Source organism: Oncorhynchus kisutch, linkage group LG25 (assembly GCF_002021735.2).
Source record: "Oncorhynchus kisutch isolate 150728-3 linkage group LG25, Okis_V2, whole genome shotgun sequence".
NCBI classification, from domain to species: domain Eukaryota; kingdom Metazoa; phylum Chordata; class Actinopteri; order Salmoniformes; family Salmonidae; genus Oncorhynchus; species Oncorhynchus kisutch.
This window is the reverse complement of record NC_034198.2, coordinates 19,255,298-19,271,175: the sequence shown is the minus strand read 5'-3', so window position 1 is coordinate 19,271,175 and position 15,878 is coordinate 19,255,298. Positions and strand designations below refer to the sequence as shown.

General features: G+C 42.9%; 1 long non-coding RNA gene across 1 annotated transcript; it reads left to right on the top strand.

Annotated features, from left to right (window-relative positions):
• The first annotated feature begins 748 nt into the window (after positions 1-748).
• On the top strand, positions 749-13,393 carry LOC109870090 (uncharacterized). The gene is made up of 3 exons (XR_002252097.2): positions 749-1,054; positions 1,425-1,494; positions 10,698-13,393. It is a non-coding gene; the product is annotated as an uncharacterized LOC109870090 (long non-coding RNA).
• The last annotated feature ends 2,485 nt before the right edge of the window (positions 13,394-15,878 follow it).

Genomic DNA, 15,878 nt, shown 5'->3' with positions numbered 1-15,878 from the left:
GGTCAACGGCATCATGAACTATACCCAGTACCATTACATTTTAGCCAAAAACATACTTGTCTCTTCCAAGACAATAATCACAAGCACACATCTAAAATCGACAAAGAAATAGTGAATTGACCTCAAAATCAACATTTTGCAATGGCCATCTCAGTCCCCGGACGTGAACCCCATTGAAAACCTATGGTATAAATTGGAAAACGCAGTCCATAAGCTCAGACCAAGGATTTTGAGGATCTGGAAAGATTTTGTGTGGAGGAATGTTCTAAGATCCCTCCCAATGTGTTCTCCAATCTCATAAAACATTTTAGATAAAGGCTCAGTGCCATTATCCTTGCAAGGGGAGGGTACAAACAAAATATTTTCTCTGAGCCATTGTATTAGTATAACATTATTTAAGTTCCCAATTTTTTTCGTTGCTCAGTATTTGTATTATTTATTTGATATAGTCTTTTTTGCTCATCTTTATCAATCGTGCCAATAATTTGGTCATGAGTCCTAGGGCTGTGGCGGTCATGAGATTTTGTCAGCCAGTGATTCTCAAGAAAATTGCTGCCGTTGTCACGGTAATTGATCGTTAATCAGTTCCTCCAGGATTCTGCGATTCTGCGATCGCATAATTCAATGCAAAATCAACCAATCAGTTCATATTATGCGAGCGCTCACAATGTTGATCAATCTTCGCACTTTTAGCGAATAAAAGAGTCCAATCGAATGCGGGTTTCTAATTTTGACCAATTACTGCACGGTTACGGTGGAAAATGGCCCAATCCAACCACACCTCCCCCTGGCCTGTCAGCGGTTTCACGTGCAAAGATGATGGGTGATTGTTGATAGCTGACAGGCAGTACAATGAATAGAAATAAATCTAATTTGCCAACAAAAATAATGTGCGAAACAATTGTTTATTTTTTTGGGAAACGAGAGAAAGTCGATAAGTCACTTCGAATCAGCAAAGCATATGAGAATGTCAGAACAGTTCCCACAGCAGCGGCAGATCACCATGACTGAAGTGGTAGCAGCGAAGACTGTGGCAAGCTCTGAAAGAATGAAGGTGAGGGGCGTTTTATTCAAACTTTTACTCCGCTAACCTTGGCTTTAGTAGGGTGGTCGGCACTCTGCTCTCCCAAGTCTGTCTCAAAAGCACAGAGTGCAATTTGTCAGCTTTGCTGTTTCAAACTCTGTAAAACTTAATACGGCGGCTCACGAAAGAACAATCTTTCTAGATTTTTAAAAATGCTAATACTGTTTTAAAAGTACATATCAACCACAATACACTATTTTAAAGTTAAAAAAAAATCTCCCTTACGACCCTTTCAGAAAAAAATGACAATGAAGTATTTTGAAGACAACTTATTCAAAATAATTATCGATCCTCAAATGGAAAGCGATTGATCAGCTTTGAATATATTTGTTTTTTTTAGAGAGACCGTGTGAGTGGGAATGGAAGTTGCATCTCGTGTTGATAGCAAGCCCCAAGCCTGATGGAGAGATGTGAGTCGATTATATAGCACATTAGATGTTTCTAATTGTTTTTGTATTATGTATTCTGCTTAAAATCGTCCTTAAACTGAGCACAGATGACTTTTTATTACTTTATATGAAATTAACGTGAAAATAACATTGCAAAGTGTATCGCAGAATTTCAGAAAAGCTGCCGCAAAATCAAGCATTTTTGTCCGCAGAAATCACAATTTTTTTTCGAGAAATCCTGGAGGGACTGGTTAATTAACATAAACACATTTGGCATCTCCTGGCTTTTACGCATAGCCTACAAGCCACTGATGCAGACCTTTGGAACATACACAACATATACAAGTCTAATAAATCCATGTAATCTAGCCAACACTATCACAATAAATCCGTTATTTATTTTAGACAGGTCTACAGAAACATGATATGAAGAAAATTTAGTTATTTCAGAAGAACAGAATAGCATACTGAGTTGTCCTTATGTTAGGCCCTGATCTGGCTATACCATATGGCTGTGGGCTACACTAGTTCATTTAGCAGACCAGATTTGCTTAGAATGCCATGGCATTATCTTATATTATTTTCTAGTATGAAGAATACAATTGAACATAGCAGAATAAAATAGAAAGCATATTTTCTCCAGATGATTTGAGGGAGTGTGCACATGCAGTTATTCTGTGTTAAGCAGTTAACAAATAAACAGGTACTCCCACATGCTTAATTTAGAGTTATTTATGTAACTATGTTGTGATCAAATGTTGGGCTATATGGTTTCATTTTGAATACATTCTAAGGCTGCATGATGTGACTAATGATGAAAGTGGCATGAAAGGCATGAGCACTGCGCTGTTTGCCTTAAGCTGGGCATCATTTGCAAATTACATCATTTACAAGTGATAGGCTGATATAATTACACATCACACTATTCTTGATTTAATCCTGTCTTTACATATACTAAATAATATATGTGTGAAATTTGTTTTGATTTGAATGGACAATTATCATGCACCTGTTTGGAAATGGGCAGCGGAAAAAATACATGTCATCTATGCAGTTAAATTCAAATGGAGGACACTTTTCTGTAGTTCATTTTCATGCCAGCCAGGTAGGCTATACTCCTGTTTTTTAAGAGAAGCAATGTGCTTAATATTAGGAAAGTTGAGAAATAAATATAGGAGGTATAATGTTTCAGGTAAGACCCAAATGCAAACTGTGTTGAAATAACAATGTTGATTACAGCAACAGGGGCAGGCAAACGACAGGTCAAGGCAGGCCGGGTCGATAATCCAGAGTGGTGGGGCAAAGCTACAGGACGGCAGGCAGGGTCAGGTCAGGCAGAGGTCGGTAATCCCGAGTAGGGGCAAAGGTAGAGGACGACAGGCAGGGTCAGGCAGGTGGGCTCAGAGTCCAGACAGGCAAGCGTCAAAACCAGGAGGGTGAGAAAAAGAGACTGGGGAAAAGCAGGAGCTGAGAAAAATGCTAGTAGACAAGACCAACTGGCAACAAACAGAGAACACCGGTATAAATACACAGGGGATAATGAGGAAGATGGGCGACACCTGGAGGGGTGTGGAGACAATCGCAAGGACCGGTGAAACAGATCAGGGTGTGACAGTAGGCCTAACCAATAGAAAGTTGATGGGATCCTCCTCTTGTTAATAGAGGCCATCACTCAGTTTTGTCACGCAAATGCATAGTCTATAGAAAGGATGCGCAACATCAGCTCATGGGCTCTCATGAAGTGTTTATATTTTCGATTACATTTGCACTGTTGTCAGAGTAATTAGCGGGAGTTTGGTAGGCTACTAATGACCATCAGCATTATCAGAGCTTGGCACCCTCCGGCACCCTGACTACCGTGACTAAATGGTACGTGGAATTTGACTGCAGTCATGACTCATGACCTCCGGTGTGGCGTTAATATGGTCACCGTAACAGCCCTGTATCTGACCCGAACACACAGAGAGCACATCGCTCGGCTCTGTTTGACTGGCATTCTCAATATGCAGCAATGGGATGGCAGTGTAGCCTAGTGGTTAGAGCATTGGACTAGTAACCGAAAGGTTGCAAGTTCAAATCCCCGAGCTGACAAGGTACAAAATCAGTCGTTCTGCCCTTGAACAGGCAGTTAACCCACTGTTCCTAGGCCGTCATTGAAAATAAGAATTTGTTCTTAACTGACTTGCCTAGTTAAATAAAGGTAAAATAAAAAAATAAAAAAAATAAAATAGAGCTGGATGGCTGTTTGAATCACTGTCTATCTAAAGAGAAACCCCATCCAAGGTCACTCTGTACCAGGGTTTTCCGGTAACTTTAGACTTGGCACCTGCCAATTGTCCAGGAGAAGAAGAAAATTGCTAAACAATGCTTTTTAGTTTATTCATTGATGGTAATACCAGTCGATATAAATATATTTGACTGGTCATGCTTATCGGTCTATAGGTTATATTTACATAATTTACTGGAATTAAATTGACTCGTGTGTAGGCTACAGTATATTCATTGTGTATCACACCCATACAGTATATACATACAGAGCCTTTGAGCAGAAAATCAGTCAGACACCATGAGAGCTGTTACTGCTGCAGCATCTCAAAAGACAACAGAAGGCAGGCTTCATCAGCACATCACATGCCACTTTGCAATGAGCTGTGGGCAGTATGATATGCATCTTGAAAACATACTTAATTGGTTGAAACCATAACGTTATAATATATATTTATTCATGTATATTAATATATACAGTGGGACAAAATTATTTTGTCAGCCAATTGTGCAAGTTCTCAAACTTAAAAAGAAGAGAGGCCTGTAATTTCCATCATAGGTACACTTCAACTATGACAGACAAAATGAGGAAAAAAATCCAGAAAATCACATTGTAGGATTTTTAATGAATTTATTTGCAAATTATGGTGGAAAATAAGTATTTGGTCAATAAACTTTTATCTCAATACTTTTTTCTCAATACTTGTTATATACCCTTTGTTGGCAATGACAGAGGTCAAAGGTTTTCTGTAAGTCTTCACAAGGTTTTCACACACTTGTTGCTGGTATTTTGCCCATTCCTCCATGCAGATCTCCTCTAGAGCAGTTATGTTTTGGGGCTGTTGCTGGGCAACATGGACTTTCAACTCCCTCCAAAGATTTTCTATGGGGTTGAGATCTGGAGACTGGCTAGGCCACTCCAGGACCTTGAAATGCTTCTTACAAAGCCACTCCTTCGTTGCCCGGGTGGTGTGTTTGGGATCATTGTCATGCTGAAAGACCCAGCCACGTTTCATCTTCAATGCCCTTGCTGATGAAAGTAGGTTTTCACTCAAAATCTCACGATACATGGCCCCATTCATTCTTTCCTTTACATGGATCAGTCTTGCTGTTCATCGACTACAGCTCGGCAATCACGGACTACAGGAAGAAATCCAGCCCAGTCACGGACCAGGATGTCTTGCTCCCAGGCAGACTAAATAACTTTTTTGCCCGCTTTGAGGACAATACGGTGCCACTGACACGGCCTGCAACGAAAACATGCGGTCTCTCCTTCACTGCAGCCGAGGTGAGTAAGACAATTAAACGTGTTAACCCTCGCAAGGCTGCAGGCCCAGACGGCATCCCCAGCCGCGCCAGCTGGCCGGTGTGTTTACGGACATATTCAATCAATCCCTATACCAGTCTGCTGTTCCCACATGCTTCAAGAGGGCCACCATTGTTCCTGTTCCCAAGAAAGCTAAGGTAACTGAGCTAAACGACTACCGCCCCGTAGCACTCACATCCGTCATCATGAAGTGCTTTGAGAGACTAGTCAAGGACCATATCACCTCCACCCTACCTGACACCCTAGACCCACTCCAATTTGCTTACCGCCCAAATAGGTCCACAGACGATGCAATCTCAACCACACTGCACACTGCCCTAACCCATCTGGACAAGAGGAATACCTATGTGAGAATGCTGTTCATCGACTACAGCTCGGCATTCAACACCATAGTACCCTCCAAGCTCGTCATCCAGCTCGAGACCCTGGGTCTCGACCCCGCCCTGTGCAACTGGGTACTGGACTTCCTGACGGGCCGCCCCCAGGTGGTGAGGGTAGGCAACATCTCCTCCCCGCTGATCCTCAACACTGGGGCCCCACAAGGGTGCGTTCTGAGCCCTCTCCTGTACTCCCTGTTCACCCACGACTGCGTGGCCACGCACGCCTCCAACTCAATCATCACGTTTGCGGACGACACAACAGTGGTAGGCTTGATTACCAACAACGACGAGACGGCCTACAGGGAGGAGGTGAGGGCCCTCGGGAGTGTGGTGTCAGGAAAATAACCTCACACTCAACGTCAACAAAACTAAGGAGATGATTGTGGACTTCAGGAAACAGCAGAGGGAACACCCCCCTATCCACATCGATGGAACAGTAGTGGAGAGGGTAGCGGAGAGGGTAGCAAGTTTTAAGTTCCTCGGCATACACATCACAGACAAACTGAATTGGTCCACTCACACAGACAGCATCGTGAAGAAGGCGCAGCAGCGCCTCTTCAACCTCAGGAGGCTGAAGAAATTCGGCTTGTCACCAAAAGCACTCACAAACTTCTACAGATGCACAATCGAGAGCATCCTGGCGGGCTGTATCACCGCCTGGTACGGCAACTGCTCCGCCCTCAACCGTAAGGCTCTCCAGAGGGTAGTGAGGTCTGCACAACGCATCACCGGGGGCAATCTACCTGCCCTCCAGGACACCTACACCACCGATGTTACAGGAAGGCCATAAAGATCATCAAGGACATCAACCACCAGAGCCACTGCCTGTTCACCCCGCTATCATCCAGAAGGCGAGGTCAGTACAGGTGCATCAAAGCTGGGACCGAGAGACCGAAAAACAGCTTCTATCTCAAGGCCATCAGACTGTTAAACAGCCACCACTAACATTGAGTGGCTGCTGCCAACACACTGACACTGACACTGACTCAACTCCAGCCACTTTAATAATGGGAATTGATGGGAAATTATGTAAATATATCACTAGCCACTTTAAACAATGCTACCTTATATAATGTTACTTACCCTACATTATTCATCTCATATGCATACGTATATACTGTACTCTATATCATCGACTGCATCCTTATGTAATACATGTATCACTAGCCACTTTAACTATACTATACTATACTATACTTTGTTTACATACTCATCTCATATGTATATACTGTACTCGATATCATCTACTGTATCTTGCCTATGCTGCTCTGTACCATCACTCATTCATATATCCTTATGTACATATTCTTTATCCCCTTACACTGTGTATAAGACAGTAGTTTTGGAATTGTTAGTTAGATTACTTGTTGGTTATTACTGCATTGTCGGAACTAGAAGCACAAGCATTTCGCTACACTCGCATTAACATCTGCTAACCATGTGTATGTGACAAATACAATTTGATTTGATTTGGTCCCTTTGCAGAAAAACAGCCCCAAAGCATGATGTTTTCACCCCCTGCTTCACAGTAGGTATGGAGTTCTTTGGATGCAACTCAGCATTCTTTGTCCTCCAAACACGACGAGTTGAGTTTTTACCAAAAAGTTATATTTTGGTTTCATCTGACCATATGACATTCTCCCAATCTTCTTCTGGATCATCCAAATGCTCTCTAGCAAACTTCAGACTGGCCTGGACATGTACTGGCTTAAGCAGGGGGACACATCTGGCACTGCAGGATTTGAGTCCCTGGCGGCGTAGTGTGTTACTGATGGTAGGCTTTGTTACTTTGGTCCCAGCTCTCTGCAGGTCATTCACAAGGTCCCCCCGTGTGGTTCTGGGATTTTTGCTCACCGTTCTTGTGATCCTTTTTACCCCACGGGGTGAAATCTTGCGTGGAGCCCCAGATCTAGGGAGATTATCAGTGGTCTTGTATGTCTTCCATTTCCTAATAATTGCTCCCACAGATGATTTCTTAAAACCAAGCTGCTTACCTATTGCAGATTCAGTCTTCGCAGCCTGGTGCAGGTCTACAATTTTGTTTCTGGTGTCCTTTGACAGCTCTTTGGTCTTGGCCATAGTGGAGTTTGGAGTGTGACTGTGGGGTTGTAGACAGGTGTCTGTTATACTGATAACAAGTTCAAACAGATGCCATTAATACAGGTAATGAGTGGAGGACAGAGGAGTCTCTTAAAGAAGAAGTTACAGGTCTGTGAGAGCCAGAAATCTTGCTTGTTTGTAGGTGACCAAATACTTATTTTATATATATATATATATATATATATATATATATCTATATAGTACCAGTCCAAAGTTTGGACACACGTACTCATTCCAGGGTTTCTTTATTTTTACTATTTTCTACATTGTATTTTCTACATCAAAACTATGAAATAACACATGAAATCATGTAGTAACCAAAAAAGAGTTAAACAAATCAAATTATATTTTTTTATTTGAGATTTTTCAAGGTAGCCACCCTTTACCTTGATGACAGCTTTGCACAAGCTTGGCATTCTCTCAACTAGCTTCACCTGGAATGCATTTAAATTAACAGGTGTGCCTTGTTAAAAGTCAATTTGTGGAAATTCTTTCCTTCTTAATGCGTTTGAGACAAAGTTGTGTTATGACAAGGTAGGGGTGGTATACAGAAGGAAGCCCTATTTGGTAAAAGACCAAGTCCATATTATGGCAAGAACAACTCAAATAAGCAGAGAGAAATGACAGTCCATCAATACTTTAAGACATGAAGGTCAGTCATTCTGGAAAATTTCAAGAACTTTGAAAGTTTCTTCAAGGGCAGTCGCAAAAACCATCAAGCTGTATGAGGAAACTGGCTCTCATGAGGACCGTCACAGGAAATGAAGACCCAGAGTTACCTCTGCTGCAGAGGATAAGTTCATTAGAGTTAACTGCACCTCAGATTGCAGCCCAAATAAATGCTTCACATGTAACAGACACATCTCAACATCAACTGTTCAGAGGTGTGAATCAGGCCTTCATGGCAGAATTTCTGCAAAGAAACCACTACAAAAATGACACCAATAATAAGAAGAGACTTGCTTGGGTCAAGAAACGCAAGCAATGGACATTAGACTGGTGGAAATCTGTCCTTTGGTTTGATGAGTCCAAATTTGAGATTTTTGGTTCCAACCGCCGTGTCTTTGTGAGATGCAGAGTAGGTGAACGGATGGTCTCTGCATGTGTGGTTCCCCCTGTGAAGCATGGAGGAGGAGGTTTGGGGGTGCTTTTCTGGTGACACTGTCTGTGACTTATTTAGAATTGAAGGCACACTTAACCATCATGGCTAACACAGCATTATGCAGCGATACGCCATCCCATCTTGTTTGCGCTTATCATTTGTTTTTCAACAGGACAATGACCCAAAACACACCTCCAAAGGCTATTTGACTAAGATGGAGGGTGATGGAGTGCTGCATCAGATGACCTGGCCTCCACAATCACCCGACCTCAACCCAATAGTGATGGTTTGGATTGAGTTGGATCGCAGAGTGGAAAAGCAGCACTCAGCATATGTGGGAACTCCTTCAAGACCGTTGGAAAAGCATTCCTCATGAAGCTGGTTTAGAGAATGCCAAGAGTGCAAAGCTGTCATCAAGGCAAAGAGTGGCTACTTTGAAGAATCTAAAATATATTTTGATTTGTTTAACACTGTTTTAGTTACTGCATGATTCCAAATGTGTTATTTCATAGTATTGAGTGGCACAACTGTATTTGGGGAGTTTCTCACATTCTTCTCTACAGATCCTCTCAAGCTCTGTCAGGTTGGATGTTGAGTGTCGCTGAACAACTATGTTCAGGTCTCTCCACCCGATCGTTCTGGCTGAGCCACTCAAGGACATTCAGAGACTGGTCCCGTAGCCACTCCTGCATTTTCTTGGATGTGTTCTTTCGGTCGTTGTCCTGTTTGGAAGGTGAACCTTCATCCCAGTCTGAGGTCCTGAGCACTCTGGAGCTGGTTTTCATCAAGTATCTCTCTGTACTTTTCATCTTTCCCTCGATCCTGAATTGTCTCCCAGTCCCTGCCGCTGAAAAACATCCCCACAGCATGATGCTGCCACCTCCATGCTTCACCATAGGGATGGTGCCTGGTTTCCTCCAGATGTGACGCTTCCGTCTGGCCACTCTACCATAAAGGCCTGATTGGTGTAGGGCTGCAGAGATGGTTGTCCTTCTGGAAAGTTCTCCTTCAGAGGATCTCTGGAGCTGTGTCAGAGTGACCATCGAGTTCTTGGTCACCTCCCCGACCAAGGCACTTCTCCGACGATTGCTCAGTCTGTCCGGGCGGCCAGCTCTAGGATGTCTTGGTGGTTTCAAACTTCTTCTATTTAAGAATGATGGAGGCAACTGTGTTTTGGGGGACCTTCAATGCTGCAGAAAATGTTTCGTACCCTTCCCCAGATCTGTGCCTCGATACAATCCTGTCTCGGAGCTCGACAGACAATTCCTTCGACCTCATGGCTTGGTTTTTGCTCTGACATGCACTGCCAACTGTGGGACCTTATATAGACAGGTGTGTGCCTTTCCAAATCATGTCCAATCAATTGAATTTACCACAGGTGGACTCCAGTCAAGTTGTAGAAACATCTCAAGGATGATCAATGGAAACCGGATGCACCGGAGCTCAATTTCGAGTCTCATCGTAAAGGGTCTGAATACTTATGTAAATATGTTTTTTTAGGTTTTATGTATGTGCAATTTATTTTTCACTTTGTCATTATGGGTTATTGTGTGTTTATTTCATCCATTTTAAAATAAGGCTGTAACGTAACAAAATGTGAAAAAGTCTAGGGCTCTGAATACTTTCTGAATGCACTGTATATAGATAAATATATGGCTCTGGCCCTATCTTGTGCATGAGTTGTAATGACAATAAACTAGCCCAACCATGATTTAAATTAAAACATTTGTAATATCAGCTCAGCTCATTGACACGACTGACTGTTTTATACCAGTTAACATCACCAATCCCTTTTTCTGTTTCTACCTGCCTGGGATGGAATGGAAGAAGGAGAGGGGTGGTGGAAAATACATGAGGATAGGACAATGAACCATACTGTCTTGGATTTGATCTTTCTTCAATTTCTCACATCTTCTAGCTTTGTATCCTTTTCAAAGAGGGGAACCAATTTTCCTCTACTCATACCTCCTACAAAACATTTTCAGGAGGATGCAAGGAAAGACTAATTAGGACACATTTTTGTTTTGTTATTCTGTTACACATCTTTCAGGAGATCCGAGAAGCCGTGTGGAGCATTCCAAACAGGCAAAGGACTGGGTACAGAAGAGTGTCTGAAGAGGAGACATTCAACTTTAGATCCCGATTGATCCAGCAGGCTGTCAAGCGGCGGGAAGATAAACAAAGACCCAGACTTCAACGTTGACACACCAGACCTACCTTGCCACTAGCTCCTCCTTGGTTGGTTTTTCAACTGGAGCAATGATGGGAAAACTTTTCAGCCTAACTTTGCAACTAACTTTAGTTAGCCTATTGATGGCAGTCTGATGTGGTGGAATGCCATCAATAACATGTTATGCAATCATTGGTAGCTTTGTGCATTGTGACTCCTATATAGACCACCTGGAACAGCACCATTCTCCACCTCAGGGGGTGTATTCATTCAGGTAAACTCATGGGCATAAGAATCAGAACGATTTAGAACAGGTTTAGAACTGCTAACCATGGCAATTTGACTGGTCAGCTCATTGGTCCTCTTGCATTGGCTGCCTGGTGGTGTCATCAAATACAATTGTATTTGTCACTTGCTTTGTAATCAACAGGTGGAGACCTACAGTGAAATGCTTACTTACGGGCCAGTCCCAACAATGCTGAGTGAGAAAATAGAGAAATAATAGAAAAGTAATAACACGTTTTAATACAAGTAATAATAAATACACAATAAGTAATACTAACTTGGCTATATACATGGGGTACCAGTACTGAGTTGATGTGCAGGGGTATGAAGTAATTGAGGTAGATATGTACATATAACTAAGAATAAAGTGACAGAAAATAAACGGTAATAGCAGCGTATGTGATGGGTCAAAAAAGTTGGTGCAAAAAGAGCAATGCAAATATTCTGGGTAGCTATTTTTGTTAACTAGTTAGCAGTCTTCTGGCTTGGGGGTTGAAGCTGTTCAGGGTCCTGTTGGTTCCAGACTTGGCTCATCGGTACCGCTTGCTGTGCGTGATGCAATAATTTCCATGGTATTGTAGAATGTTCATTCAAATGATGCTACCTGATGTGACTCATGCAATGGAATGTACTTTTTGTAATGTCAGTTGGGTTGATTCAACAAATCACAGTACAGATTGATGGGTACACTTCCTGATTTTACTTTACGCTTTTACTTCCGACTTTGCTCATATGGGTACTTTTGCAATGGCCTGCAGTCCACCAATTATACCATCATTGTCTTGAATGGGAACACCCGTTCTATTCAATGAGGGGATTCAATGAATTTGGCCCGGGCACCCGGGAAGGTATGTTTTACCCCTGGTGAAGTTTTGGAACTGTGTTGCCTCCCAGGCGTGAGCCAGCACATGGAGTAATGAGTCAGCTTCTCATCCAATGTGTTTTGTGAAAGAGAGAGGACACGAAGAGTATGCAATTGGGATCTTCCCCGTGTTTTACATAACCCCACGGTCCTATAGGTTTTTAATCCGACCCTTCTCAAGCTCAGCTGTTGGAGTATAAACCTACAAGATGGTTGGTTGCTCTCCGGGAACATGTTTGTAAAAACCTGGTCTAACTAATGCTGAGTGACTGTGAATGGCATAGAAACTGTGTAATTGTTGTTTAAAATAATAACATACAATTATTTAACTCTTTTAACTACAAAATGTGTTTCTTAAATGTTATTTGTATAAGACTCTATGAGCCTGCTCAACTTCCTGGAATCCAATGTAGCTGCTGTTGGGGTCAGGGTAGTTGGATGTAATTGCTGCCACCACAGAGGCTGGGAGTACCTGTCGTTGGCCTCGACCTAGATGTTCTCCCCTCAGCATCCACTCCAGGGTGATCCGATAAGAAACCAGTCTATTTGGTCCCATGTTTTATGAGTTGAAATAAAAGATCCCAGAAATGTTCCATACGCACAAAAAGCTTCTTTCTCTCAAATTGTGTGCACAAATTTGTTTACATCCCTGTTGGTGAGCATTTCTCGCCAAGATAATCCATCCACCTGACAGGTGTGGCATATCAAGACGCTGATTAAACAGCACGATCATTACACAGGTGCACCTTGTGCTGGGGACAATAAAATGCTGGCCCCTCTAAAATCTGCAGTTTTGTCACACAACACAATGCCACAGATGTCTCAAGTTTTGAGGGAGTGTGCAATTGGCATGCTGACTGCAGGAATGTCCACCGAGCTGTTTCCAGATAATTGAATGTTAATTTCTCAACCATAAGCCACCTCCAACATAATGTTTGAGAATTTAGCAGTATGTCCAACTATAGACCACGTGTATGGTGTCATATAGGCGAGCAGTTTGCTGATGTCAACGTTGTGAACAAAGTGCCTCCTGGTGGCTGTGGGGTTATGGTATAAACAGATTTTTTTTCACCTTTATTGGCTCGGGGATTTGACCAGCAACCTTGCTGTAACTGGCCCAAAAACACTAGCCGAATGGCTACCTGCTGCAGTACTATTGACAGCTCTCTTGGTATTGTATACGTGAAGACTGTATAGTGTTAGTGGTCAAGTGTGAGGCTGTTTTTCTTCCTCTTGTGTGTGGGTTTACTGGCTAATTAGGATATTATTGGTATAAAAGCTAAACTGGCAATTTCAAGTAACATGTTATTCTCTACTACCACTATTGACTTTATACTTCTTACATGGTTTGGTAATATAAATTCTTGTTGATGTAGACCCAGATTGAGAAGTGTGCTTCCCATACATTCTATTTCTATTGCTCATCCACTCGTTCTAGCCACTGTTTACCTAGCCAGTGTAATGGGATTTTTAATGATTGTGCCTGTCTTATAACAAATGTATGTGTTCTATTCAGGTGCTGTTCTAAACTCAGCAAAAAAAGAAACGTCCTCTCACTGTCAACTGGGTTTATTTTCAGCAAACTTGTGTAAATATTTGTATGAACATAACAAGATTTAACAACTGAGACATAAACTGAATAAGCTCCACAGACATGTGACTAACAGAAACGGAATAATGTGTCCCTGAACAAAGGGGGGGTCAAAATCAAAAGTAACAGCCAGTATCGGGTGTGGCCACCAGCTGCATTAAGTACTGCAGTGCATCTCCTCATGGACTGCACCAGATTTGCCAGTTGTTTCTGTGAGATGTTACCCCACACTTCCACAATGGCACCTGCAAGTTCCCGGAGATTTCTGGGAGGAATGGCCCTAGCCCCCATCCTCTGATCCAACAGGTCCCAGATGTGCTCAATGGGATTGAGATGCAGGCTTTTCACTGGCCATGGCAGAACACTGACATTCCTGCCTTGCAGGAAATCACGCACAGAGCGAGTAGTATGGCTGGTGGCATTGTCATACTGGAGAGTCATGTCAGGTTGAGCCTGCAGGAAGGGTACCACATGAGGGAGAAGGATGTTTTCCCTGTAACGCACAGCGTTGAGATTGCCTGCAATGACAACAAGCTCAGTCCGATGATGCTGTGACACACCTCCCCAGACCATGACGTACCCTCCACCTCCAAATCGATTCCGCTCCAGACTACAGGCCTCGGTGTAATGGTCATTCCTTCGACAATAAACATGAATTCGACCATCACTCCTGGTGAGACAAAACAGCGGCTCGTCAGTGAAGAGCACTTTTTGCCATTCTTGTCTGGTCCTGTGACGGTGGGTTTGTGCCCATAGGCGATGTTGTTGCCGGTGATGTCTGGTGAGGACCTGCCTTACAACAGGTCTACATGCACTCAGTCCCTCTCAGCCTATTGAGGACAGTCTGAGCACTGATGGAGGAATTGTGCGTTCCTGGTGTAACTCGGGCAGTTGTTGCCATCCTGTACCTGTCCCGCAGGTGTTATATTCGGATGTAACGATCCTGTGCAGGTGATGTTACACGTGGTCTGCCACTGCGAGGACGATCAGCTGTCCGTCCCTGTCTCCCTGTAGCGTTGTCTTAGGCGTCTCACAGTACGGTCATGGCAATTTATTGCCCTGACCACATCTGCAGTCCTCATGCCTCTTTGCAGCATGCCTAAGGCACGTTCACGCAGATGAGCAGGGACCCTGGGCATCTTTCTTTTGCTGTTTTTCAGAGCCAGTAGAAAGGCCTCTTTAGTGTCCTAAGTTTTCATAACTGTGACCTTAATTGCCTACCGTCTGTAAGTTGTTTAATTAATTGTTTATGGTACATTGAACAAGCATGGGAAACAGTGTTTAAACCCTTTACAATGAAGATCTGTGAAGGTATTTTGGGTTTTTATGAATTATCTTTGAAAGACAGGGCCGTTTCTTTTTTTGCTTAGTTTTAAGTTACACCCTAACACTGGAGTATATTTATAAACCAATTTCTGTGTTCATGCAAGTGGCTGACTGTACAAATCACCTATCAGTAGTTGAAATTTGGCAGTATGCCCAGACTGTGTTTTGAGAATGAACGACCGGGTTTTGAGGACAAACTAACGAGATCTCAGTTTCAAGGTCTCTGCTTAGAGAGGAGAAGCCTCGTGAGGTGTTGGTCTGTCACATGTTATGAAACAGTATTGCTCGGCCACATGAATGAAACAAAATGCTAATGATGAATTAATTATGCTATATCGTGCAAATATAACTTGTCTGTGTATAGCCGTGACAACTGCTGGGACTGGGAGTGCTCCAGATTGACATGTGTACTATGGTGCATTGAGTTGGTTTGAACCTCTCCAGTGTGCTGACCAACAATGATTCATTTAAGATTGACTTCAAGTGTCCCTGTGCAATAAAATGCCACAACACCAGCATGTCACCACTATCAGGCAAACTTGTAGGTACATTATGGGGTGTAGGCAGGATACTCTGATATACAGTTAGAAGGGTGTCATTAGGTAGGCTATTTATTTTCATTTTTACAGAGTAATATAAATATCCTGTAAGTAATATTAGCCCCAAAACACTTACGCCTGACCAAACTGCGCAATCGGGGGAGAAGGGCCTTGTTCAGGGAGGTGACCAAGAACCCAATGGTCACTCTGACAGAGCTCCAGAGTTCCTATGTAGAGATGGGAGAATCTTCCAGAAGGACAACCATCTCTGCAGCACTCTCCCAATCATGCCTTTATGATAAGTGGCCAGACGGAAGCCACTCCTCAGTAAAAGGCACAGGACCAATCAGGCCTTTAGAGTGGCCAAAAGACTAGTCAGGATCGAGGGAAAGATGAACGGAGCAAAGTACAGAGATCCTTAATGAAAACCTGCTACAGAGCGCTCAGGACCTCAGACT